The following is a 27723-nucleotide window of genomic DNA, read 5'->3' on the forward strand; positions in this document are numbered from 1 at the left end:
ACATTGTGCACGCTCACACAATTTTTCCATGAGTCATCGTAGCTTCGTCGGTTCGCACACTACAAATAATCCAGAGTATACTCAATATTGCTTACTGCGTTCGCACCGTCTTCATCTAGCATAGAACGAAGTGAACAGCTGTTTTACCAGTACTGTATGTATTTTTTTTTATCTCACGCTACAGAGGGCGTTCCAGATGTGTCCAATGGCGCATTCTTTACCGCATGGAGGAAGGCACTGTCTGTTTCACGTCATCACATGTGGGCCGATCAAATGACCTGGTTCTATGACGAGACTGACGTGACTGCGTATTATCTTTCAAGTATAACAAGATAGTCGTCACGACAGGTCTCCTTCACCCCCCTTTCTTTTTCACCGAAGGCCCGCCTGCGTTCAACTACGGTGCATTTGCGACGGTAAGCAAGTAGGGTGGAGTCCTTCGTTTGATTATAAATGAGCAAATACGAACAGTGCTATAAGCGCTTACCTAGGTATAAAAATAAAAGAGCGTCATGAAGCTGACCGATACACTTTTATGCTTTCTCGAAGCGCGCTAGCCCACTACACCCAACTAATGGTGGTGTCTCTGACGCAGTTAAATCGTAGGCAGAAGTCATATTCAAAGAAGTATCAGTGGCGGTAGGATACTGAAAGAGAATTCAAAGAATGTACATAATAAGGGGGTGTTCAGGCAATCATATCATTCTGTGGGTGCCATAAACATTGTCTAGCCGTATTCAGTATCTTGCATAAGTAAAAACGTGCACTAACACTGCCATTTTTGTGTTCATTGAAAACGAGGTATCGTTTTTTTTTTTGCGATGAAGACTAGCACGCTTTCAATTTTTGGGCTTATAGCACGACTACCAAAAAGATAAAGTTGACCTAACATCTTTCAAATATCCAAAATAATAGCCCATAAGGCTGAAAGCAGCTAGCTGAATGAGTCTTTCTTCCTGCAAGCTAGGGATTTTTTGTCACTCACCTGGTGGCGAAATTGGGAGATTCCTTATGTATAAATGATACCACTGGCAGCAGGCTATGGCAAGCTACGTCACTGGTTCTCGTAGTGCTCATTTCTCCCACTACGCGGGTACTTACGTGAAGGCCGCTTCAAACACTGTTTAGTGTATATCCCACCGTCATGATGCAATCTTAGCACGAGTTGGTGGGCTATTTGTGGAATAAATTCTGGCGATGCTACACTGTACAGAGCAAAATGCAAGAATGCAAAAACATCGGTGGTGAAAAGAACATATTAAAATTGTTGCAGCACGCCGAAGCACGCGTTACCTATACACTGATTAGACAACAACCGGGCAACCTACGAACTATTAACAAGCAGAAAATAAAGTTGTTTACCGAGAAGGCTAGCGATGGGGTGCTTACAAAAGTGAGTTGCAGGTTTACAATCTTTTCTACTCTCAGAATTCGACTACTAGTCTTTCGTCGACTAAGACAGCATAAATATACTTTACCAGGGCAACATTACATCTCACAAAATTATTTCAGCTGCGCGTCTCTCTATACAAAAACAAAGAAAACATCTGAGACCCTGAGAATGGGCAACATATAATGTATCGCAAATAAATAAATAAATAAAGCGGTAAATATTTCTTTTTCAATAATTTGATGGTGAAATCACCTACAAACACAGGGATATCGTTCAGTATGGTGCAAAATTGATCGGCCTTTTAGTAATAAATGTATAATTTTGTGCAAATTGCACAGATTTTTATGTAAGCTGCATGGTAAAGATATGTCTTACTGCGTATTTTGTCTGTCAGTTTTACTAGTATTTTTCATTACAAAGTATAAAAGAACTTGGTGGGTATTTACAAATGAACGTGTCCTTCGATTGTTCGTAAGAGCAATTTCAAGCCAATCATCAAGCTGGACATACATTTAGCGAAGCGACCGTCTACAGAAAAAGACAGTTACAAATGAAAACCTTTGTCAGTTCGACCGCCTAATTGTTTTGCAATTTATAAGATAGTTCACTAGCATGAGTTCATTTTCATAGATCCAAGAAGACAACTTACTTCACGCATTACTACGTGCTGTCGGCTGCAGTCAGGTAGCCGTGGTACAAGAAGTTGGGGCCTGATAGAACTGGGAGCTTATTTGCAAAGCTTTCCCCGTAAGTGCTTATTGCCTATAAGCGAAACCTGCCTTCTCTAATGACATCTCTAACATTTGGATTTGGTGCAATTTGCCGTTAGGAAATCTAGAGTGACAGCTTTTCATGAACAAGGGCCCTGTTTTTCGCAACCACGCGTGCCTAGTGAAGTGAACTACGCATTCATGAGCGTGATAGCGGTGAGGAGTGTCGACAGGCGTGCATCGGACTATGCGATTGCCAGTCAACGCCTTGTTCAAAGATCTATTCCCGACACGACGGAATTCTGTGGACTAACGGTGTGACGTGACCATGAGCGCTATAACGTAAAACTATTCCAAACTTTTCTATTCCAATTCTGCAATCAGCCCACCGCGGTTGGTCAAAAGCTTTCTTGGACCACCCCCACTTCACCTGTCTGTCACGCGACGTCAGGAAAACCGCGATAGCTCCCCATCTGATATGACGTGAACACACTGATTATGCATAATTTCACAGAACAAAACAAAGATAGTTATTTCTGGTTCGACGCCTTTTTGCCATTAGCGCTCGGCTATTGGTCCAAAGTTTTCGGGCTCCGTCCACTTCGCTTGCCTCCCATGGGACGTCACACAACCGCAGCAACTTACCGTGTCAAAGTGACGTGAACGCATTTAAGATGCATTAATATGCCGAACAAAATCGAATTTTCTTCTGAATAGCCGCAGGCTGCCCCGTTCCGAAAGGAATAAATGATGGCTGCCGCCGATCGCTCAGGCACTGCATACTCGCACATGCCGAAGAGCATGCGTTTATTTGCGTGTAATAAAATTTTTTGCGTGTCCATGTAACGTTTTGGAGCATTTTCAGAACGTTTACGACCTCGTTCTGCCAACTCTTCTTTGCTGAGGATCCGTTTTAGCGTCATTCTTAAGCTTCAGTTGCATGCCGCCGCGATTGTCGACGAGCCACCTCAAGCTAAGTAAGAGAAAGCGAACCAATCGCAGACGTCGGCACCACCCTCATCATTTGGTTATCGACATTCAGTGCAGTGGCTCGGCCCTATCGAATCCCTTTCCACTTGAGCGGGCTCCTCGCCTCTTGTGATCCAATTAGATGAGACAAGCCGCTCAGTGCAGGCTATGTTATTCATTTCTCACGCAAGCAAAAGTGATATCCTATGAACGAGGGGAGCTTTTGATTGGTTTGTTCAGACAACCCAGCGGGTGACCGCCCGATGCTTGCATCGGCGGTTATGCAAATTTCACGTCAGGAAATTGGAATAAAAAGGTATTGGCATAGTTTCACGTTATACGGCCCCATGTTCCTTATAATAACGCCGCACACGAGGACATCGCAGACGAGGTGCTAGCAGCAAGATTTGTCCCGCCTGAGTTGCGTCACTATTTCATGTGAACTGAATCGTCGATCGTTATTTATATAGATTAAGGCCCATCAACACTGAGCACGGTTTACGCGTCTCTGTACGCTTGCGCATAACGTTGCGTGGATGTAATTGAGTACGCCCCTGCCACACCATACGCGCACAAAGTGTTGTTGTTTACACGTCTGCATTCACATTTTCCGCCTTAAAGGGCTGCGGTGAATTGGTTTGGGAAGATGCTAAGGTTGGAAGGGGGACAGTGGCGATGGGGGTGATCTATCAATCTGCATCGTGGGGGCTGATGAGTGCGATCGCACGTCTGAGACCAAGAAGACTGCTCTCAGTGGATGGAGCCTTAGGTTCATCCAATAATTCGTGCAGCGACCATCTCAGTGCGTTGACAGTCGCAGCGGTTCTGTGCCCCGATAGTGTCCAAGTCTGGAGGCAAGCTGGTTGCCATTGTGTTGAGCGAGAAACAAGGTGACTTTGTCAGGGACAAGAATATAGTGGGTAGTACTACATTAGGAGTTAGAGATCCGCCCAGGTGTCGTGGGCTGCAGAAAATGCTCGCTTCCTTGTACGTAACGCAATGCTGCTAGATCACGCTTAGCGGGTCCTTCATCCTTGTTTTTAAGCATAGTTCATTTTTCGCTTCAAGAAGCGACTTTTTTCATTTATTAATATTGGAAGTATAACACTGTTTTCAAATTCAGAATTCCGCAGTGTTTGCATGTACATATGCTTAAAAACGAAACTAACTACTTTCAGCGTCCGTGCCAGAAGTTTATGTGCCAACCGCGTAACGTCGACGCGCAGCTTACAATTTCCACAGTGTACACTTATGTCCGACATGGTCAGACATCCGCCCTGCCTCCGCGTCTCTCATCGCGAAGCGCGTCGCACAGACGTCCACCGCATCGCAGGTGCGTCACACTTAGCCAGGGGCACTGGGTGAGCGCCATTTGGTGCAGGCTTTGCAGCTCTACATTCACGGCGCACACAGTTCTCTTGCACGGCAATCTCTTTTCCTATTTATTTCATGCAGTGACGAGCTAAAGAAAAACGTACAGTCGCGGACAGAATAAAATGGACCACGGGATCTCCGAAAACGTTCAATTCCCGAGCAACCTGTAGCAGTAACCAGTAAAACTGCCCACGACAACGTTGTTAGCATATTCCAGTCGACGTCCAAAATGCAAATACCAGATTGCGTTGTGAGGTTCCGGAGATATTCAGCTTTTTCTTAAATTTCATGGTCCGTAATATTCTGTCCGCGACTGTACATTAAGCTTCGGATAAACTGAACCCACCACGTACTCAACTTGGCTCCATTTGTTCACCACACGACATCACTGACTGCATGCTTGACGCACCTGCTTCCCTCATTTGACAAATTATTCTCGTTTCCCGGTCTAACATAGCCTGCCGGGAGCGAAAAGTTTTGTGTGGCCTTCGGTCTGGTGAATGAATTTTATTAGTGGACAACTGGAACCATTTGATACTAAAATAAATCGATAGGTAATTATTCTCTACCTATATAGAAGGATCCACCCGTAAACAAACAAATTACCACGCTACCATGCTGAGATCCTTTCGATTGATACAGAGCGTCTTAAAATTAAGTTGATATAACTTTGACGCATTCACTGACAGTCCATCATCAATCTTGACTGAAAGGCTTAACTTTTTCTATTGCGCTAGAAACGTTGACAACTTTTATAGCTTTTTCTCCTTTTAAGTCATATCGCAACGTATACCGTGATGCATCGAGTTATACCCTGATGAGTTTCTTTGGAATGGAACTTAAGTAAAAATAATTGCTTTGAGAGTTCTTGAGAATTCTAAAGTTATACTCCACCAGACAAGTCAAGAGGCATGATTAAAGCAATAATTTGCTATTTTTAGTATATATATAAACAATAAAAATATGAAGTGTACTGATTGTGAGCCTTATTTCCAGTTTCCAATTTCTGTAAGTTAGGCCACTAAAAAAATACATATTTGGCAGATTTGGTGGTGTGAATATTAGTCAAAGCGATGATATGCTATGCGGGAAAGCGGTGGCTTCGCAAATGTGAAAACCAAAAATCGCGTATTGTGCCGGGTGCATTTGCCTATACTCATCGCAGCCAAACACCTGCATCCTTGTCACCGCATTTTAAGGCCTAGAGGCAATGATTGTCAGGTCAGGTAGCATGCAGATGCTTCTTCATACTTGACTATTAGGTTTAGTCAGCCGTTTGTGCAGAGAATGGCGCTGGAGCCAACATGTCCCTAAACAGTAATTGCACAATACTGAACAGTAATGCTCAGTGTTATTGTACATATATTGTGCAGTGTATTCTATTATATTTACAGTGCACAGTATTTCGCAATTAAGATTACCAAAGCAATTGATTAAACTGCTAGTAAAGCTTCTACCGCAGGTTGGTCTGAAATAAACTGCGTGCACTTGTGTAAGTGAAAAGTCCACATGAAGCGAAGGATTGTTCGTAATGAACTGTACATATGTTGTCGAAACGCTGATCGTTAAAAGCAGCCCACGGGAAAAAAAATAAGTTACGCTAGATATTAGTCGGACAAAAAGATCAAACAAACGTGTACTACTGAGCATGTGTTTATATTTCGGACACCATTAGGACTGCGTAGACGTGGGATTAGACAACTAGAAAATCTGAAAGCTCTTTTTCTTTACTGTTGCTGCCCAATTAATATCGAGTTGACTAAAACGGAAGCTTTGCACGGTTTGGATGGAGATGTGTTCAGAGCAGTGGAGGCTAATTTCTATACTGCCTGCCAAAGTTTTATTTTTAGAAACTCTCCATTGTTGCGAACATTGTAAAATATGGCCAATAGCCCATGTGCAGTTGTCGTTTGATACGGTGCATAGTGTTACTCGTGGAAGATTTCCGAAGGCATTGTTTAAGGACCTGTCGATAAGCTGTCAAACGAATAGATCATTTTTTTTCGCCCGGTAATGAAAGAGTTAAATGGTGTTATTATGGGTTCCGCGTCAGTTGCAATCATTTCAAAATGTTCTGCATGCATTTCCAAAGTTCATAACACTGAGCCTACCTCCATTAGAACTGGAGCCCTATACTGGCACAAACGCAATGCATCACGCGTATACCATGAAAGCTCTGAGACCAGGTACTTACGGCACGAAAAAAAGAAAGCAACATATAAATAAATCTGAGCAGAGAAGAATAACGAAAGTGGATACGTTGAACTCAGTAGGGCAGAGAATCCGAATTTTGAAGCTATGTACCACAAAATTGTTTACTATTTTCGAGTTTTCTCCTTTGTTGTCATATGAGAATTGTACGTGCTTTTTCTTTGCGGATGCCCTTACATCTCAGCTACTTGGCCACGAGATGATGCATGGCTACGACGTCTCTGGCAGGCAGTATGACGATAACAACCAGGAGCGACAGTGGGGGACGCGGGAATTTACGACGAAGTACGCGGAGAAGGCGCACTGCCTGCGTAACTCCCACAGTGCTGCAGTGAGTACATTCGTATTTCTTCTGGGCACAAAGAGACCGCAGTTCAGAGCAATATTTTACCTTTCATTCTTTTTGCTCAATTGTAATTAGTCCCACTGGCGTAAGAAAGAATATTGTCACGTGATCGTGACGTCAAAGAACACAGTAGCCATACTGTGAACGACAAAACAATCTTTTATTGGGCGAACCTGTGCCCACAAATCAGGCTACACTTATAGCACAAGGATAGCGGCGAACACGCTCGGCGATCGTCGAAAAATCTGATCAGCGGGTCAAGCGCGTCGGCCTTATACAACAGTCGTCGAATGTTCCAGACTAATCGTTGGGACCCACGTGCCTTCCCCAAAGTTCTACACCATTCGCGTCACGCGATGAAATCTGATAGCACAAGGTTCGGCGACAACAGACAGCCGGGTAGAAGCATCGATAACTTTCCAGAAACTTCGGATACATGCAGGCGCGTCCCGCGCTGTGCGATTACATTTGTTAGGCGGCCAAACGTGGTCGCCCGATAAAGATAAGTACACGTGTCAATACCCCCCTCTTAAAAAGCATCGACCCGATGCTGCATACAAATGAAAGTAATAAAGAAAAACACCCGTAGCAAAGTAAAAAATAAGGAAGTTCGTCAGCGTCCGTAAAAGGGTTTCAGACGCACCACGTGGACCACTTGAGATCGTGCGCGGCACCGCTGTGAATGAGAAATTCCGTCTGGTACAACCTCATAGTCCAGTGCGCCAATACGTCAAATGACCTTGTAGGGTCCGAAATAGCGGCGCAATAGTTTCTCACTCAGTCCTCGTCGGCGTATCCGTGTCCAAACCCAAACACGGTCTCCGGGCCGGTACTCGACGAAGCGTCGTCGGAGGTTCTAGTGTCGGCTGTCGGTCCTCTGTTGGTTCTTGATCCGTAGACGGGCGAGCTGTCGGGCTTCTTCGGCGCGCTGTAAATAGCTAGCGACGTCAACATTCTCTTCATCAGTGAGGTGGGGCAGCATGGCGTCGAGCGTCGTTGTCGGGTTCCTGCCGTAAAGCAGCTTAAACGGCGCGATCTGTGTTGTTTCTTGCACCGCCGTGTTGTAAGCGAAGGTTACATACGGCAGGACCGCGTCCCAGGCCTTGTGCTCGACGTCGACGTACATTGCTAGCATGTCGGCGAGGGTCTTGTTCAGGCGTTCCGTGAGACCATTCGTCTGCGGATGGTAGGCAGTTGTCCTGCTATGGCTTGTCTGGCTGTACTGCAGAATGGCTTGAACGAGCTCTGCTGTAAAAGCCGTTCCTAAGTCGGTGATGAGGACTTCTGGGGCACCATGTCGCAGCAGGATGTTCTCGACGAAAAAGTTCGCCACTTCGGCTGCGCTGCCTTTTGGTAGGGCTTTAGTTTCAGCAAAGCGGGTGAGATAGTCCATCGCCACGACGATCCACTTATTTCCGGATGTTGACATCGGAAACGGCCCCAACAAATCCATCCCAATCTGCTGGAATGGTCTGCGAGGAGGTTCTATCGGCTGTAGTAATCCTGCTGGCCTTGTCGGTGGTGTCTTTAGTCACTGACACTCTCGGCATGTCTTGACGTAATGGGCGACGTCGGCGGTAAGACGCGGCCAGTAATACCTTTACTGTATTGTCCGCAGCGTTCGGGAGAATCGGAGGTGCCCAGCGGTGGGATCGTCGTGTAGGGCGTGCAGTATTTCTGGACACAGCGCTGACGGTACAACAAGAAGGTAGCTGGCGCCGACTGGTGAGAAGTTCTTCTTCACGAGCAGGTTGTTTTGTAGCGTGAATGAAGACAATCCACGCTTAAATGCCCTAGGGAAAACGTCGGTGTGCCCTTCCAAATACTCGACTAGGGCTTTCAGCTCCAGGTCGCCTCGCTGCTGTTCGGCGAAGTCTTCCGCGCTTATTATTCCAAGGAAGGCGTCGTCATCCTCGTAATCTCGCTGCGGCGGGTCAATGGAGGCGCGTGATAGGCAGTCAGCATCTGAGTGTTTTCGTCCAGACTTGTATGTTACAGTGATGTCGTATTCTTGTAGTCTGAGGCTCCACCGTGCCAGCCGTCCTGAAAGGTCCTTTAAGTTAGCTAGCCAACACAACGCGTGATGGTCGCTGACCACTTTGAATGGCCTGCCATATAGGTAAGGGCGAAATTTCGCTGTAGCCCAAACGTTGGCGAGGCATTCCTTTTCGGTTGTATAATAATTGCCTTCCGCTTTTGACAACGACCGGCTAGCGTAAGCTAACACGTGTTCATGTCCATCTTTTCTCTGGACTAGGACAACACCGAGGCCTAGGCTACTGGCGTCAGTGTGGAATTCGGTATCGGCGTGCTCGTCGAAGTGCGCAAGTACGGGCAGCGACTGCATACGTCGTTTTAGCTCTTGAAATGCGTCGCCCTGCGGCGTTTCCCACTTGAACTCAGCGTCACATTTAGTTAGCTGTGTCAGCGGCTCAGCGATGCGCGAAAAGTCCTTGACAAATCGCCTGTAGTAGGCACAGATGCCAAGAAATCTACGCACTGCCTTCTTGTCGGTGGGCTGCGGGAACTTTGCGATGGCAGCTGCCTTCTGCGGGTCAGGGCGGACTCCAGACTTGCTGATGACGTGGCCTAGGAACAGAAGCTCATCGTAAGCGAAGCGGCACTTTTCTGGCTTCAGAGTGAGCCTTTATGACTTGATGGCCTCTAGTACTGTGGCAAGCCGCCTAAGGTCATCGTCGAAATTTCCGGCGAATACAGCAACGTCATCCAAGTAAACGAGATAGGTCTGCCACTTCAATCCTGCTAAAACCGTGTCCATCACGCGCTGGAACGTTGCAGGCGCCGAGCACAGTCCAAATGGCATAACCTTGAACTCGTAGAGGCCGTCTGGGGTGATGAAGGCGGTCTTTTCGCGATCTCTTTCGTCGACTTCTATTTGCCAGTAGCCAGACTTGAGGTCCATCGAGGAGAAGTATTTAGCGTTGCAGAGCCGATCCAATGCGTCGTCTATCCGTGGGAGGGGGTATACGTCCTTCTTCGTGATCTTGTTCAGACGACGATAATCGACGCAAAAACGTAGGGTTCCATCCTTTTTCTTGACCAGGACAACAGGGGTTGCTCACGGGCTTTTCTACGGCTGGATGATGTCGTCGCGCAGCATTTCGTCGACTTGTTGTCTTATAGCCTCGCGTTTTCGTGGTGAAACTCGGTAAGGGCTCTGGCGGAGTGGTCGAGCGTATTCCTCGGTGATTATGCGATGCTTGGCGACTGGTGTTTGTCGAATCCTCGATGACGTCGAAAAGCAGCCTTTGTCTCGTCGGAGCAGACTTCTGAGATCATGTTGCTTAATCACGGGGAGACTTGGATTATTGTCGTAGTCTGATTCGGGAACCATGATCGTCGGGGTAGACGCGGCGGAATCCGAGAGGACAAACGCATTACTGGTTTCCGGAATTTCCTCGATGTACGCGATCGTCATGCCCTTGTTGATGTGCTTTAACTCCTGGCTGAAGTTTGTCAGCAACACTTCAGTTTTCCCTCCATGCAGTCGAGCGATCCCTCTTGCGACGCAAATTTCACGGTCTAGCAGTAGACGTTGGTCGCCTTCGATGACACCTACGTCAGAGGGTATTTTAGTGCCGACCGAAATTACAATGCTGGAGCGAGGCGGGATGCTTACTTGATCTTCGAGCACAATCAAGGCGTGGTGACTACGAAGGCTCTCGGGCGGTATCGCTTTATCTTCCGACAGCGTTATTGACTTCGACTTCAGGTCGATAATTGCGCCGTGTTGGTTCAGGAAGTCCACACCGAGAATGACATCTCGTGAACACTGTTGGAGGATAATGAAGGTGGCAGGGTACGTCCGGTCATGAATGGTTATTCTTGCCATGCAGATTCCAGTCGGCGTAATCAGGTGTCCTCCAGCGGTGCGAATTTGAGGGCCTTCCCATGCAGTCTTAAACTTCTTCAACTGAGCGGCGATGTGTCCACTCATGACGGAGTAATCAGCACCTGTGTCCACTAAGGCGGTAACTGCGTGGCCGTCGAGAAGCACGTCGAGGTCGGTGGTTCTTTGTCTGGCGTTGCAGTTAGGTCTTGGCGTCGGGTCACGGCTGCGTCGTGTTGAACTGAACCTTGAATGTCGCGTTGTCAAGTCCTCTTTCGTCGGTGTAGTCTTGGCTTCCTGACTTCGCCGGGACGGCGGCGTGTCGTCATTAGGTCGTCGAGATGGTTGCTTCGTCGTCTTCGTCGGCGGCGGAGGATCTTCGTCAGTTCGACGAACAGCAACCGCACCTCCATCGGTTGCTGCTTTTAGTTTTCCGGATATGGGCTGACGGACCGGCCCCGGGCTGGGCCAGAGTATGGTCGGCGCTGCGGCGATAGGTAGCGGCCTGGTGACGGTGAACGGTAAGGTCGTCGAGGGCTCCACTGAGTGGCGGCGAGGTAGTCGGCGATGTAACGTGGGCACTCGCCAAGCTGTGGACGCGGCGCGTTGACGGCGAACCCTCTCAGTCCCAAGTCGCGGTATGGGCATCGGTGGTACACATGGCCGGCTTCACCGCAGTGATAGCAGAGCGGGCGGTGGCCGGGGGCTCGCCAAATGTCCGTCTTCCTCGCGTAGGTGCGGTGGGCGACGGGTGGGCGCGCTGGTGGCGGCGGCGGCGGACGACGCAGTTGTGGCGTTACAGGGCCCTGGCGCGGTGGCGGAGGGAGACCTTGACGGCGGGCGACGGCGGCGTAGGTCATCGCTTCTGGCTGGGGCTGCGATGATTGTGGTTGTAACTCGGGAACTCCGAGCGATCGCTGAACTTCTTTGACAATTTCGGTGACTGTGGCCACTTGAGGTTGCGATGGAAAGATCCTTTGAAGCTCCTCTCGTACGACTGCCCTGATGGTCTCGCGCAGGTCGTCGGTGGCCAGTGACTGAACTCTTGCGTAGATTGTCGAGCTCGTGCGGCGGTTGAATTGCCGGTTCCGCATTTCGAGTGTCTCCTCAATGCTCGTGGCCTCGCGAAGGAACTCTTCTACGGTCGTCGGTGGACTTCGTGTCATTGCGCCGAAAAGTTCCTGCTTTAAACCACGCATCAGCAGGCGGACTTTCTTCTCCTCGGACATTTCCGGGTCGGCGTGGCGGAACAGACGGCTCATTTCCTCAGTGAAGATCGCAATCGTCTCATTCGGCAGCTGCACTCTGGTCTCCAATAGAGCTTGGGCTCGCTCTTTTAGCACGACGCTTGTAAATGTTTGCAGGAAGCCGCTACGGAAAATTTCCCAGGTTGTTAATGTGGCTTCTCGGTTCTCGAACCACGTCCTGGCCGCATCTTCCAATGTGAAGAAGACATATCGCAGTTTGTCGTCGCTGTTCCAGTTGTTAAACGTAGCGATCCTCTCGTACGTCTCAAGCCAGCTTTCCGGGTCCTCGAAAGCTGAACCGCGGAAGGTCGGAGGCTCCCTGGGCTGCTCCAGCACGACGGGGGACGTTGGGGCTGCCATTGGGGTGGACTTGGTGGCAATCTTCCTGCTCGTCTCAGGTAGAAGTCCGTGCTCTGGGGGCAGTCCTTGCAGTCGGCGGCTAGCACGCTGGTCTTGGCCGATGTCGGTTTTGTCCTCGGGCTTCGGGCTTGGATCGCGGCTGTGCGGGGGCGTTCGGTACATGAACGCACGAGCACCTCCACCAGATGTCACGTGGTCGTGACGTCAAAGAACACAGTAGCAATACTGTGAACGACAAAACTAACTTTTATTGGGCGAACCTGTGCCCACAAAACAGGCTACACTGATAGCACAACGATAGCGGCGAACACGCTCGGCGATCGTCGAAAAATCTGATCAGCGGGTCAAGCGCGTCGGCTTTTATACAACAGCCGTCGAACGTTCCAGACTAATCGTTGGGACCCGCGTGCCTTCCCCAAAGGTCGACACCATTCGCGTCACGCGATGAAATCTGATAGCACAAGGTTCGGCGACAACAGACAGCCGGGTAGAAGCATCGATAAATTTCCAGAAACTTCAGATACATGCAGGCGCGTCCCGCGCTGTGCGATTACATTTGTTAGGCGGTCAAACGTGGTCGCCCGATAAAGATAAGTACACGCGTCAATATATTGTAAATTAAGTATTATTTTGCGAGCCCATTAGACGGTAGTTGAGGTCAAATGGGAAACAGCCATCTGAAAGCAAAGAAACCGACTCGCAAGTGTCATGGGAATATTCCAAGAATTTCATGGCGCCGCGCGATCATCGACTAAATGTAGATGGTTTAGAACGACGTCATCCTAACTGACGCGTTTGAGTGCCTACACAGTGAAAAAATGCATACGTGACATCACGTGCAAGAAATTTTTACGGAAGCTATTAGCAACTGAAGGATAAATATTTTGGCCAGATAGTTTACGTAACTTGAAACTCTGCAGCATAACTGCAGACATTTTTTTCCCCCTTTGAAGGGTACTGCTATCATTTCTACGCCTATAGAGCCCCTGTTTTAGATCTCTTCCCCTAGGAAATCTCCGACGTTTTGCCATGAAGTCGGTTTCAAGCGCATAGTGCTTCGTTAAGTGGTGCCACCTTGAGGTGAGCAGGCGAGTGGACAATCCCACGCAATTGTTGTGAACTACGGGCCTTGTACATATTAGCAAGTACGGAAAGCTCGCGTTCGGCGCTATATTAGGGCACCTTTGGAGACTGGAATTCTTCTAGCCCCCTGGCTTTTTACCGTGATGCGCATGCGTGCTGCTTCTCTGATACCTAAGTTACGTCCTGATGATGTTCAGCTTGCCAACCGTCCCGAATTTAGTGGAACAGTCTGGATTTTATACTAAATGTCTCGTGTCCCCACTTCACCCACACTCTAAAAACTAGGAAGGGTATCGCAGGAGTGAAGCGGCCGGTTCACTCTTCAAAGCGTCGTTTTACTCTCGCAAAATGTCGAGGAGAGTGAAATGCATTGTTCACTCTCTCACCAAGGAGAGAGTGAAATGTGCTTTTCACTCTCCCCCTTCAGAGAGAGAGAGTAGTTCTACTCTTGCGGCAATAGAGAACAAAACGTAGCGTGATCTTCTGCTTCAACTGTAGGTGGCTGGCCCCGAACATGGCAATGTATCATTCATGCACGCTGAGCAAAGAACACATCGTTTTGCTTCTAAGAGAACAGGCCGCCGCAGTTCAAAGGAACGCGTAGCGAGCGCTCTACTTTTTCACTCGGAGTTCTCCACCGCGCGCGTGCGCGCTCAAGATCGCGGAACAACACAGCACCGGAGAAAGGTGATCTTTTATTGTGTCTGTAGCTCTGAATTTACTCATCACGGCTTTTCTTTGAATGCCTCAACCGTTGAGCTTCCTGCTTCTGCTCCTCCAAGTACATTTGTCGCCGGTTCCATGTGCCTAAAACTGGTATCTGCAGCTCCTTTGTAATTTGAACTTTAAGGATGTCGCTTTCCTTCTATTACCTCCACAGACAATTCTCTGTGACATGCGAAGAATGTCACAGAAGGGGAAAAAAAACACTTGGCAATGTCTGCTATGTCTAGCCAAGTGTACAAATTTAAGGACTTTCCAGTACTTCTAAAAATTCCAGGCTTTTCAATGCCTTGAAAATGGCATTTTAGAAATAAAGGGTTTTCCAGGATCGCTACAAACCCTGGTTTCTAGCACCTAAATAATTTTACAAGCTTATTTTGGCATGGAGTTCGGAAATTCATGCTTTTTAGCTAACGCTGCATCATCTCTGTACATTGAAACCACGAGAGCGCAACCATTTTGGAGTAAAGAAAAATACTGAAAGCTTTTAATACCACTCTTTTTCTATGGAGCTTCGTATTGCCTAGTTAGGTTTACGAATGTGCCTGGTTTTGGTGGGCGTTTCTTCGACATTTTCTGTGAGAAGTAGATGACTAACCCCCGTATTCAGAAATGTATATTAATACAAAGCCCATGCTTGACTTTATATAAACGACGCCTGGTGCGAACGTCCCCCAGACGCTCACTGCCTTTCTTTTGGTGCGTTCACGACTTGCGTCATTTAGATCAAGTCAAGCATGGGCTTCAAGTTATGATGCATTTCTGAATATGGGGGTAAGCGTGCGCTATTTCGGGCAACGCATTGTGCCATTGACACCGAGAGGAAACGGGGAAAACAAAGTTAACGCCCTATACTCCTAAACTTTCGCGTACCTGTGGTGTGCGTGTATCGTGGAAGAAGAAACAGCGCTAACACCAGGACGAAAAAAAGCATCGACCACACCAGCGCTTCGTGGTGTTGTCCATGTTTTTGCGTCGTCCTTGTGTTGCGCTGTTTCTTCTAAAATGCTCAACCAACTAGCCGGCAAGTCTATCCTGTGCATATATATTGAACACACGTATGAATGTAGATGGTCTTCGAAGCTTTTAGAACGAGCACTGCCACAGGATACGAGCAGTGCACGCGTAACAAGTGGACACATTACTCATTTAAACATGCGTGCCAATGCATGTGACGCGGCTATCGGCATAAGCAGTCTCCAAATGCTGGAATGCGTGCTCTTCAAAACGCTAACGATCCGCTGCTAATGCAGGACAACAGCTCACAGCGGACTGAACCAAACTCTAAACTAATGCACCTGAAAAGAACGCCTACACGGCAGCGTGAGGCACGTCGAAATGCCTGGTACTGGCATCGCAGTTGACCACATACGAATGGAACTGGCGGAAAAAATAAACAGAAATGCTCACCAGTATACGCGCGACTTAAATTCACATACGTGGATGGTTGGCACGATACTTTGTATCCGCGTAATTTCGGAGAACATATAATGCATGGACTGGAAAAGCACTCGATCGTGAGCTGAACGGCACATTTGTTATTTTCCTGGGGTGACGACAAGCCGTGAATAGTTCTCACGTCGTCGTCTACGTTGTATTCCTCCGTTAGTCGTAGCAAGGAATGGAAATGATGCAAACGCAAACGTATTCCAGTACACAACAGCACAGCACACTGCAGAGAAACTCCAACCACCGCAGCCGATTCCTCAAATACATTTGTTATGTATATAAGCTCTAAAACAACACGACTGAGCGTGGTGGCTTTGTGGTATAATGGTTAGGATGTGTGCTTTGAATTGTATAGATGCGAGTGTACGTGGGTTCGAATCCACGTGATGTATAGAGCAATGTGGTTCTCCATAAGTGTGTGATTCCGTCGACTATTGTGTTCTAATTAGATTATGTGTCTCCTGATTGTGAAATATGCGAAAATATTTGCGGATTAAATGTGAATTAGCCTTTTTTTCTCCGCAGTGGCGTTCGGGACACATACGCATAGGCCGATTACGAGCCGTCACGACTCATGGTAGGCAGCAAATAGCCAGGAAAAATGACTTTAAAATCCTGCATAACATTGCTCACGCCTATTCTGAAGGCCGCTTGGAATTGGGCCACTGAGTCTGAGGAGCCGCCCAGAGAACGGTGTATCAGCGACCCTAATTTGATCTGATTTCCTGCCTGCATGCGTGGCCAGGACTTCGCTAAGAGGGTATTGGGAAGAGTAGTTGCACTATGTTTGAGGGAGTAGAAGTACTCGGTCTGGTGGAGTGCCATTACCCCTACGGTGAGAGTATTACCACTCTGCGGAAGAGTACTAGCACTCCCTGTGGGAAGAGTATTATCACTCTGCAGAAGAGTACTAGCAATCCCTTGCGGCGGAGTAACAAAACTCTGTCAACAGGAGTTGACCTACTCTCTCTCAAAGAGGGTCGATCTACTCTCGAAAAGAGAGTGAAATATGGGACAAGCCGCTACTCCCTCAAAGGGAGTGCCCGGCACTCTCTTAGTTTTTAGAGTGCAGCCGAGATGGTGGAATATCCCAACTTTTCTTTTTTTCTACGGCAAAGCAATAAAGCGAACAAATTCGCTATATATAATGCCTGGAAGTTCGTTTCGAAATTCTTTTCTTTGTCATCTTTTGCAAAGTCTTTAGTGCATACTCAGGAACCAAAAGGCGGTTTCGTATTTGTCGTCGTTGTAGTGCTATTTAGGCCTTTAGGCCTAATCTGTTCCCGGTATTTCGATCTGCCTAGGGAGCCGCGTCAGTTAGGCTTCTATACTGTACTTGTCTTGTTGTAAACGGATACACGTTGCAACAAACATTCTGAAATTTGATGCACGTAAAAATTGTTGCCTGTAAAAACGCCGCCAGCTGCCTCTGCCCCCGCCCCCCCCCCCCCCCCGCATTCTTCCCGACTTCGTCCGCTCGTGAGTTCACAACCCGAGAGCGTGGGTTAGCCCGCTATTTTAGGGCATTTGCAAAGAATAGTGAATGCAGGCAAGAAAAACGAAATAACCGACTAAGGGAGCGGCAATTAGTTGCCATGCTAAATTGAAGACAGCAGAGTGCACCGCAACATTGGGACCTCTAGCTACGCTACAGTGATGGCGCCTAAATTATTATCTTGTAACATATATTTTTTCAGTGGTTAGTGCCAAGAAAACGCAGATTTGGCATATAACGCTGCAGCAAATGTGTTCGAGCACTCAAGGGCAACATAGCCTCAACGTTAGCATAGCTGTACACTTTTGAAATACATGCCGCTCTTATGACACGACGATGTGCGCTGTAATGTTTTCGCTCTCCGTGTAGGTGACGTGACGTTTTCACGTTCTCGAGTCTACGGCGTTCCAAAATGACAGAATTTGTTGCTTTGCGGTAGTTATCACAAGTGGTGTTTAGGATGCAGTTACCTGGAATAGTGCGCAATGTGTAGTTATTTCGTGCACCTTAGCGCAGTTTCAGCCAATGAAAACCTACCAGAACCGATACCCAGGGTGGCGAACAATAAAGATAAATTAGCCACTGTGCTGAAAAGCGAGGATTTCAAAATCCGGTGGCTTCTTCTGTTTTCGAAGGACACCGATGTAATGTTCGCTGTGCAATATTAAGCATGAAATGCTTTGAGCTCGCGTTGTCAGTGACCTTCGAGTGACTTTGTCTCGTAAGCGACTGCCCTTATCCGGCACCCAAAGGGGAACATCGGGTAGTCGCGAGAACAAAACGGGATTATCCGGGCGACCACTCAAAATGTAGGAAAATACAGTCTCTGGCCACCGACTTTTTGGACAGGACCCCATTCCATACGCTATTGACTTCCCAAACAATTTACAAAAAAATGTATTGCTTGCGAGTTCTTCATAGTGTCTGTTCAAAATATCACTCAAGCTATCTGTCACTTCTAGTTGGCTAAAGGTTTAGTTGTCACTTCGAATAGCGGCATTCAAACGACAGATACAGGGCACCATACACTTCATTGTGATCTTTGGCGCTGATACAGGGTTGCCTGTGCTCTTTTGAGCCGTAGCGGTCCCTTAGCTGCGCGGCATGTGCTTTGCGTCGTCTCGAGAGATGGCGCCACGCTGCGTGGCGCCTCCTTCAGGCGATTTTCTTCTTGCTGGGCCGTGCGCTCCGTTTCCCTGGCGTCTTTTGCTACCGGTCGCATCGCCTTCAATCGGTTTTCTTGCTATACCTTGGGAGCGTCCATATGTACCAGTGCACGGTAAGGCGTGATGTGGTGTGGTGCGGTGTCGTTGATAGGTTGTGGCGTTGCGAACACGCGCTGCACCCGTTTGAAGACAGTGGCTACTATAGTTTCCAACCAATCTGCTTTGCCGGTTCCCATTGCATGCTTACATCTAATCTCTATTGCGAGAAAGCCAGGAATCTTTTGATTCTAGTCCATATATTCTAGTCCATATGTAGGCCATATAAAATATATATAAAAAAAAAGAAATTGGTAACCCACATTCACGTCTTTCGAGTGAAGTTGGGATTTGGAGTGTACGACCACAATACTTATGACGGACAGACACTGCAATAAAGAAGTTGGGGTGTTTGCAGAATAGTTTGATATATTAGCGACATTCCTCGTGTACCTTCAACAGCTAAAAAAAGCCATCATCATAAGCTTGCTCAAATTCTATGTGAGCGAAAGGCTTTCTTGCATAAATGCTCAGTAACTGTTGTCTTTACGAATCCTTGCAGAGCCTGGAAATGTACTTTTATGATGAAAGAACCTTATCTTCGCCGTCAAAGTTTGCGTTTCTACTTTTTCTTGTTATGCGTTCTCATATTCTGAGTTTAAAGCGATATGCGTTGCACATGCGTAGGCCTACTCTGCGTCTTCACCTTAGTGTCAAATACCGGGTATGTTAAAAACGTTACCCCTTTCTGCAAATTCCTTGTAACCTGATGAATATGTAATTACATTTGTAACTTCAGTGGCTTCTTTGCAAGAATATCTAATCGCATCTAAAGATTGCTGAGAGAACTACATATTATAGTTTCTTTTGGTGGCCCTAAAAATAAAATATTGGCTAATGACATTCTACATTTCCTTTGACTAGATGCGTCGCCTTTCTAAAAATATCAAGCAAACCTCTTTCTGATTTGAGGCTTCCTCCGACGTTTGCCGCTTACAGAATAGTTTGTTATGAACAATCGACTCTCATTTATTTTATTGTAATGAATTCTGATACATCAGCCAGTTCAACGTGATATATAGTGTTTCACACTAGTAATTCGTCCTTTTATTTGCCTCGTGGCCGAATTTAGTGGTGGCCAATAAAATCAACTTTAATAATGTCTGATTCAGTGCTTTGCTGTTCTTGGTCCATATCTGAAGCCCGGGATTCGCTAGAATGGAACTGCATGCTTTATTGTTTTGACTTGCTTCCTGGTGGATATTATTTATTAAAACTGTACTTTTTCATTCATTTTTATTTGAATCTCTTGTCCTTACAAACATGTGCTGTCTCTGTATTCTAAAATGATTTCATGCTGCATAAATTTTATTGAAGGCGCACATGAAGCAAGTTTTTATCCTCGTTTAATTTTGTTACAGGAAGCTAAGGAGTTTTTAATGGTGGCAAGGACATTTAATGTTGTCTTCAGTCTAAACAACTATTTGCATATGCGGTATATAGTAATAGTTGTGTAGATGAGCAAGAAACGCAGTCCATATGGCCGGATTTCAAGTATAGGTGCAGTTTTGGTATTACAGCTCCGTATTATGTAGACGTCTGTCAAGTACAGCGGTATGATGCACCACGTTGGTGCATTCACAGACCGCTGTTATGAACGGCGAGAACAGGAGAGAAATTTCTAGGCACCCTGCATACCTAGGAATAATTTAGGTCATAGATGTCTTTTTTATCAAAGCTTGACTGCTCACCTTCATTCATAATAGAAACGCTTAGTGAGTGCGTGTAGAGAAAAATAAATTCGCAGAGAGGGTGTTAGATTTCCCTAATAAAGCTGTTTCCAAACGTTTTATACGTACTCGCGTCTTACGAATTGAAAGATACTAGGTGCCTTTCCACTTGCACTTCCAATTGCAATGTTGTTATTGAAGTCAAACACGGTGGGGAGACTGGTACATGTCGCCGAGGATGCGGCCTGAGCGAAGTAACTGGCAGAATACTAATGGTTTGAAAAGTTCCTCTCAGTGTGATGTGCATCACGGTGAGCATCGTGTCCCATGGTCTTTATCTTCACTCACAGTTTGTCGAAGTGCATTAGGCTTTTGTGATGCAGTAAACAGTTTGGCGTGATCTGCAGCTTCAATGTGAAAAATTGATGCCATGGAAATTAAATGGAGGATTTTGTTTTCAAGAGAGCTCAAGACAACATTGTTCCTTGTGGTAATACCAAGTGTCTTTCAAGGCAACGTGAATTCGGTGGTAGACTTGGAAGCCAAGCCTGCAAGTCGAAAGCAATTGAGATTCAAGTTTGAGATATTGCGTATCACCACAGACAATGCCACGTTGAGCAATATGATGACAGTTCCCCTTACAATGACAGCCTGTCCACGGGTCACATAAATCTCATCATCATCATCAGCCTGGTTACGCCCACTGCAAGGCAAAGGTCTCTCCCATACTTCTCCAACTACACCGGGCAAGTACTAATTGTGGCCACGTCGTCCCTGCAAACTTCTTAATCTCATCCGACCACCTAACCTTCTGCCTCCCCCTGCTACGCTTCCCGTCCCTTGGAATCCAGTCCGTAAGAATTAATGACCATCGGTTATCTTCCCTCATCAATAAATGTCCTGCCCATGCCCATTTATTTTTCTTGATTTCAACTAAGATGTAATTAACTCGAGCTGGTTCCCTCACCCAATCTGCTCTTTTCTTATCCCTAACGTTACACCTATCACTCTTCTTTCCATAGCTCGTTGCCTCGTCCTCAACTTAAGTAGGACCCTTGTCGTAAGCCTCCAAGTTTCTGCCCCGTACGTGAGTACTGGTAAGACACAGCTGTTATACACTTCACATAAATCTGAATACTGGGAAATAAGAACAATTATTCGTTCTGCCCTAAACTTAAATTTAGGCGTTTTGTTTAGCTTCTGTTTTGTTTACATTTTGGGAAGTACGGCTCAAAAAGGTTCTTCCTTGCCATATTTACTGAAAAGTAAGTTCGAGATTTCCTTTTGTAATGACAAGTAGCAAAGATTTACCTATTTCTGGTCCAATATATTATACCGTGGTATCGTACACTACCGGCCTTTAAATGGGTTAGGTGGAGTGCATTCGTCCAGCTCCCATAGACTCTTAGACCCTAACAATATGGCGTAGGTCACCTCAAGAAGATTCTACGGCTTGACAAAAATATGTAAGTAGAGAACTTCTCTGTGAGAAGCCACCTATAAGTAACACATAGTGCACTGTGACTCCAAGTGTCCGCCAGACACTACATATTTGGCGTATCAAAAGATATTTCAACGTTACACTTAGCTGCACCAGCGTAGCAAAACGTGATTTCATAATGACCCATGGTGTGAAATTTTCCTGTCATACTTATAAAACAGATATAGCAGTTTTGTCTATACCAAAAATTATTTTGCAAAAATGTACTTGCAACTGTGATACAAACACTATATGCCTACAAAGGGCTCCAATGGCTCCTATAAAAATTACTACAGGAAATGTTTTCTGTTGCATATATCTGCATATGTCGAAACAAGCATCACTCCTGGAATTTGCTTTGAGGGTGACATAGGCTTTTCAGTGGACTCAGCCTTACTTTTACCATGTATGAAATCGGTGTTCTTTATCGTATAATTCTTCAGACAATCCTCAAATTATCTAGCATCCACTCTTGGCAGGAGCACCCGAATATTGTGGCTCAGCATAAAAGCGCCCTTGTTGCCTACACGAATCAAATGAAGATAACGTGTCAGCTTGCGAACTAATCAACAGAGCATCAAAATTAGGCTCAAATTTTGTGACATCTCCTTTCATGGCCTTTCGCAGAAAAGAATTACTGCCCGACAAGCGACGGTGAACGACACTTTGGACTCGGAGAATATATGCGACTTGGTCGGCACAAGGATTGGGTACACAGCCTAAACTTCACTGCCGGGTCTCCAGCGCTACATCACGCTCCCAGACCTCAACGTGACGGCCGAGCGCTTGTTCTTCATAAGTAACTGCATCAAGTGGTGTGAATACAACCACCCCCCATCTCTCCGTTATGCTCCAGGACGCTCCCGCTGCATAGTACCCTTGATGAACATGGTGGAGTTCTCGGACGCGTTCGCCTGCGGGCGTGGGACACCTATGAACCCGCCCAACAAGTGCGACTTTTGGCAGTAGCCGCCTGACAAGTTGCCGTATGGCTGTATTTTGATTGGATTGTTCCACTTTACTACATATAGTTACATTTAAAGTTATTCGCAATAATAGTTGCTCAAGTATTATAAAGGCACAATTTTCTTATGAACTTTAATTCTGCGTGTGTTTACTAATGAACTCAATAGAAGTTTCATTAGAAGCGATCTCGTTACGCCATCCTCAACGCGTACTCTGAAAATAGGAAATAGGTAGGCAAATCGCCACTGTTTAAGTAAATCATAGAACATGACCTAATTTAATAGCGCTGACATTACAGGTGCTGCCGCTTCATGTTGCTGCGTCTTTGTTTACAATGCGCCGGGCCTCCAGGAATTGTGCAGCCATCTGTGAGGTGCTCGGTTGGCTTGACTGAAATGCGTTATATAAATAATGTGATCTGTCCCGTTCACGTTACAGTTTCCAACCAGTAAGCTATGCAAAGAGACGTAGTTATTTCTGCAAGAAAGTGCAAACGTAACAGTTCTTGAGTTTTTTTTTTTTTGCTTACGAACTTGGCTTTTGACGTATTGAAATGCATGGAAAGAATGAAATAACATATTACTGTGGGAGGTAGCGGAATACTACGGCACGAGCAATTCAGCAGACCTGCTTTTGCATATTGGGGCTTGCAAGAGATCAATATGGGCACATGCCTTATGCAGCGTCATGGTATTTCAAGTGATCCTCGTTCGCCACTTGCATAGCGTGTTGGAAATTACGACTGGGCGCACTGTCTTTGTCAACTGCTATTTCAAGCCGATTCCGAGCCAATGTTCTACGAGTGCTGATTAGCACTTTCCTTTCGCAATTATGCGTGATTCGTCCTGACACTTAGTATAACGGAGAAATGCAGGCGACGTTTGATTCGCCGATACTGCAACTTTTATTGCGGGAACGGCAACACGTAATATCGTCTCGCTTAATTTATTTTTGGCCGTGTTCATTAGGCTAGTATATTGCAGTGGTGATGCTCTTCTAATGCGGAACGTGATGTTTTCGCGTTTTCTCTTGTGGTTCAATGAAAACCATGTGTGGTTTTAAACAGATAGATACAAAGCGTAGAACCAGTCACTGAGTGGGTGACATATTTTGGATCCATCGCGCAGATTGGGTGAACAAACCTTTTTTAGAGAGACCAAGCTGCTGATGCCCGAATATGGGTGACCACTCTATTCCAGGTAGCCGCGGCCTTGTTCTGGTGATCGCACAGCTATAAAAAGAAAATGGGAATAGGAACCTTGAATGGCGCACTAGTAATAAACCTATTTACTGACTTTTAACATCATCACTAATTTCAAGTTGCTGATTATTGAAGGTCGAGCAGGTTGCGTGCACCTTGCTTTGTTTGACACAGTGTCCACACGGGCGAGTGCACGAACCATGTTTATGGTAAGAAAGCACGTAGTTTCTTTGACGAACTTTCTGAATTCGCTGCAGGTTGAGCCGGTGTGTTCTGCACTTCCGGTGCGCTCGGTATTAATGTAGCCTGGATTGAGCAATGAAATTTGTTGAGGAATATTCAGTTATGTGCGATTTGAAACATTCCAAGAAAAAGGGTATTTCGTTATAGCAGCATGCCCATGAAACGTGCTTGGATGCCTATATTTAATTTCATACTAAGCTTTTGCCCCGCAACAACACAAAAAACACAAAATAGTTTAATTAGCAAATGCCTTTTTTGTCATTTGTTCATTTGTAGCTTTGTGTACGTGGTAAGGTAGGTCCCCCCCCCCCCCCCCAGGAATGCTTTTGCATGAACCGCAAGTTCAAAACTTCTTTAAACAAATTACTATAATACAGAATTGTATTGTACGTTTACATAGGGGCTCAACTCGCAGTTTTGACGTGCCATGTCTTTCAGTTCGTTCAGCGTAGGTAATCGGTTGACAAAACCACATAAAACGAAAACGTCTTATCACATTATCGCTTATGTCATTGCAACCATACTACATCTGCGCCTTACTTTGTTATTTTTGTGTAGATAAAAGAAGCCAATACTTGATTGTGCATGTGTCGCGTGCTCGGTGGAGAACGGGCTTTAACAGCTCGGTGGAGCTGTTAAAGCTCTGTGCTGTTAAAGCTGTTAAAGCTCGGTGCTGAACGAGCTGTTAAAGCTCGTTCTCCACAGCTCGGTGGAGAACGGGCTTTAATATATGGGAACTCTTTCGATCGTTGTCGCCGATACCGTAGAGCAAAAATCCTGTCGAATCAGATGACATGCCCAACGCTAATATTAGTGTACATTCGGAAACGCGCGAAGGCATCAAATATTACTCGACCGTCTACGATGAGTCGTGAATAAAAGCCTAGGCTCGCATGTCAGCCTTCGTCAACGAATGACTGCGATGGCTGGTATCCCTGCGCTTTGAGTGCCACTTATTTTTCTGAGCGCAAGTCGTCCAAATAAAGCGCTCAATTAGTGTCCCAATGTTTAACTAGTGCTTCGTTGTCTGGCTCGTAAGTGTCACTACAACGTGACAATATGCTTCTTGGCAGTGTTGCCACTTCCTACTGCTATTCCTATTTAAAATAAAGTAAACAAATCAACAAAGACTTAGGAGACGCTGCCCAGAAACTGCCTTCGGTATAGGCACTATGCATACTCGTGCAAGAGAAAAAAAAGAACATGAATTGAGCAGTGAAGGAAAAGAACAGGGAAAGTCCTACATATACCTCAGCTTACCAAATAAGAGATCTGTAAGCTCACATCATTTGGGGGATTCATTTGACTAATAGTATTCCACTGCGGTTTCGAAAGGAATGAACCTGCGATTTTTCATAAAAGAAACTACAAAAGATTATGGGTGAGAATGAAGCCATGATTTCATTATTATTACTATTTTCCTATGAGTGCTCTCGTGCGACTATATAGCGATATGAATTTATGTTCTTTAGTAATATTTTATTTCTATTCTTACGTACACCACAGTCTGAAGCTAAGGGCAGAAGTAAATGTGAACTGAAATGCTTTTCATGCATGAAATGCATGAAAAGAAGCGTTTCACCTAATATAGTTGCTTAATTTGTTAAACATTTACACGAGTATCATGTCCCTTGGCACGTAAGAAAGAAAACTTCGGCTCACGCATTTGTTGTAAATGTGAAAAAATGTATTTAAACGTAATGAGCCTTGTCGTTTAGGTATCTGGCTTATCTCGCAGCTTATGGCTTATCTGGCTTATCTCGACGATGGTGGGCACCAAGGTCGTAATTCAAACGAACAGCAAAAAGCGACGCTGGAGCTTGTGGTTATTGCAAGCGCAAGAAAATATATTGTTTTCGTAACAAAATATTTCTGATATTGATATCTTACACAGCAAGTCAATGCCTGTGACGGCCTGTGTGTTACTTGTGTGATATTATTAAAACGCTGGGCGCATCTTATGGGCATCACTTACAATGCAAGTTCTAGGCAAGCTGCAGAGCATGTTGTCATTGCGGATAAACCTGCCAATCCAACAATGACACGTTCTAGTGATCCTCCTTTTTTTGCGCGGGATATATAGCCGAAGGATTTTGTAGTTTATTTATTGATATATTCATGCAGAACATTTCGTTGTGCTTACGCTTGTGTGATTGCTCACAAAAAATTATTCTCTTCATAAATGAAACAGTTTAATTGGCCACATACTGTGTAAAACATTTACTGAATTTATTTAACCTTTACTTAGGAGATATCTGGTAATGATATGCAAGTCACGTGGTTCGTCTGAAGGTGGTGCATACCAGGTGTGCTACTAATCATACAGTGCATAGCACTGAATGGTTTATGATGATGCTGGTAATGCTACTATCATGGCACAATTTCGAAAATGGACATCGAGTTAGTGCCCAATTTTTTTTAGTTATGACCATATCAAAGTGTACAGTTATACGCCAGGCAAAAAGCATCGTGGAAATCAGTCGTTCTTTTCTTCCGTAAAGTGAAGAATATTTAACGTAAACGGGAGGAAAAGAGCAAGACAAGATAACTTAGCCTTGTTGGGAGCCTAACCCAGACCCTCCACAGAGAACTGTTTCCGAGCTGGGCAATATGCACATGAACGGAGCATCTTGAGCAGCAGGTTAATAATTCAAGTAGGAACCAATTAGTCCACAAAAATGTATCATTCTTCCACACAGAAGCGTTAAAATACGCTTATTTGCGAGGTTTTCTGACAAGAAAACTCACAAAGTTTAGCTCTTGGTGCATTAGAGGAAGGCTAGGTGCATTATGCAGATAAATTTTCATGTGCACGCGTTAAATAACAGCCAAAAAAAACTTGCCAAAACGTTGCTTTTTGTCACATTTATATGGGTTATGTGAAACGCTCATAAAAAAACGCTTCTTTGAGAGGATACAAAAAACACCAAAAAGTTAATGTTTACAGCAAAAAAGCCAATCAATGGGCCATGTGTACCGAAAGTGTGAGCTATGTAGGCTAAACGCGCGCTTTCAAAATATTTACGGAATACTATTCTCTCAATATTGAATCGTTGTACGAGTCACGTAGCTGGTTTTTATGGTCCCTGAGGAGAACTATGCATGGTCGTTGTTTAGATTCCGTTGAAACAGGTAGCAAATCGTGAGTGACAAGCGATAAATGCGGATTGCTTATAGACAGTTCCACCATCAGTAAAAAATTCCATTTACAAGCGTTCTAGACAGTCAGACTGTAGTTACCCCCAATGATTCGCACCGTCTTAAAACAGCTATAGAAGGTACGAAATTCAAATTTGGTTAAAATTTGGGAGCTGTTATGTGCAAAGTGTGGCGAAACTTTGACGTTCCTGTCTACTTGCCACTGCTAATCGATGTCTGCAAATGCAATGCATCTTGCAGGCAAACGGCTGTGCGGCATTGTCTGGGGTTCCGCAAAGCGTTACCAGGCTGACGAATATGTTTGCGTAAGCATAGTGATACGAGGCAGAAACATTTAAACAACGCGCGCAGGTTCGTGCGCCCCCTCAAGACGACAACGGCGTATTGAAGGAAAAGACGACGAAATAATGGAACGTGTTTTCGCCGCACGCACTCGCATCGCAGGTGGCCGTTGTCGGCGTCTACAAGAAGAAGACGAGGTGAAGCGACGCTCGAGAGAGAAGAAGAAGGCTTTCCTGATCTCCCGTTTAGA

At 45.7% G+C, this 27723-nt stretch overlaps 1 protein-coding gene across 6 annotated transcripts in view; it reads left to right on the plus strand.

Moving 5' to 3' along the window:
- The window catches only part of LOC135902757 (uncharacterized), an 80214-nt gene extending 57496 nt beyond the window's left edge, over nucleotides 1–22718 (plus strand). For 2 of the 6 annotated variants that reach the window (XM_065432978.1, XM_065432982.1), the window contains exons 10-11: nucleotides 185–416; nucleotides 6842–6988. The gene's annotated coding sequence lies outside the window, so the exon portion shown is untranslated. Of the gene's footprint in view, nucleotides 1–184; nucleotides 417–4250; nucleotides 4406–6841; nucleotides 6989–22249 lie in introns of those variants that run through there. The other 4 variants (XM_070532983.1, XM_065432981.1, XM_065432979.1 and 1 more) reach the window with 4 other exon arrangements.
- The last annotated feature ends 5005 nt before the right edge of the window (nucleotides 22719–27723 follow it).

Source organism: Dermacentor albipictus, chromosome 2, assembly GCF_038994185.2.
Source record: "Dermacentor albipictus isolate Rhodes 1998 colony chromosome 2, USDA_Dalb.pri_finalv2, whole genome shotgun sequence".
Classification (NCBI taxonomy): Eukaryota; Metazoa; Arthropoda; class Arachnida; order Ixodida; family Ixodidae; genus Dermacentor; species Dermacentor albipictus.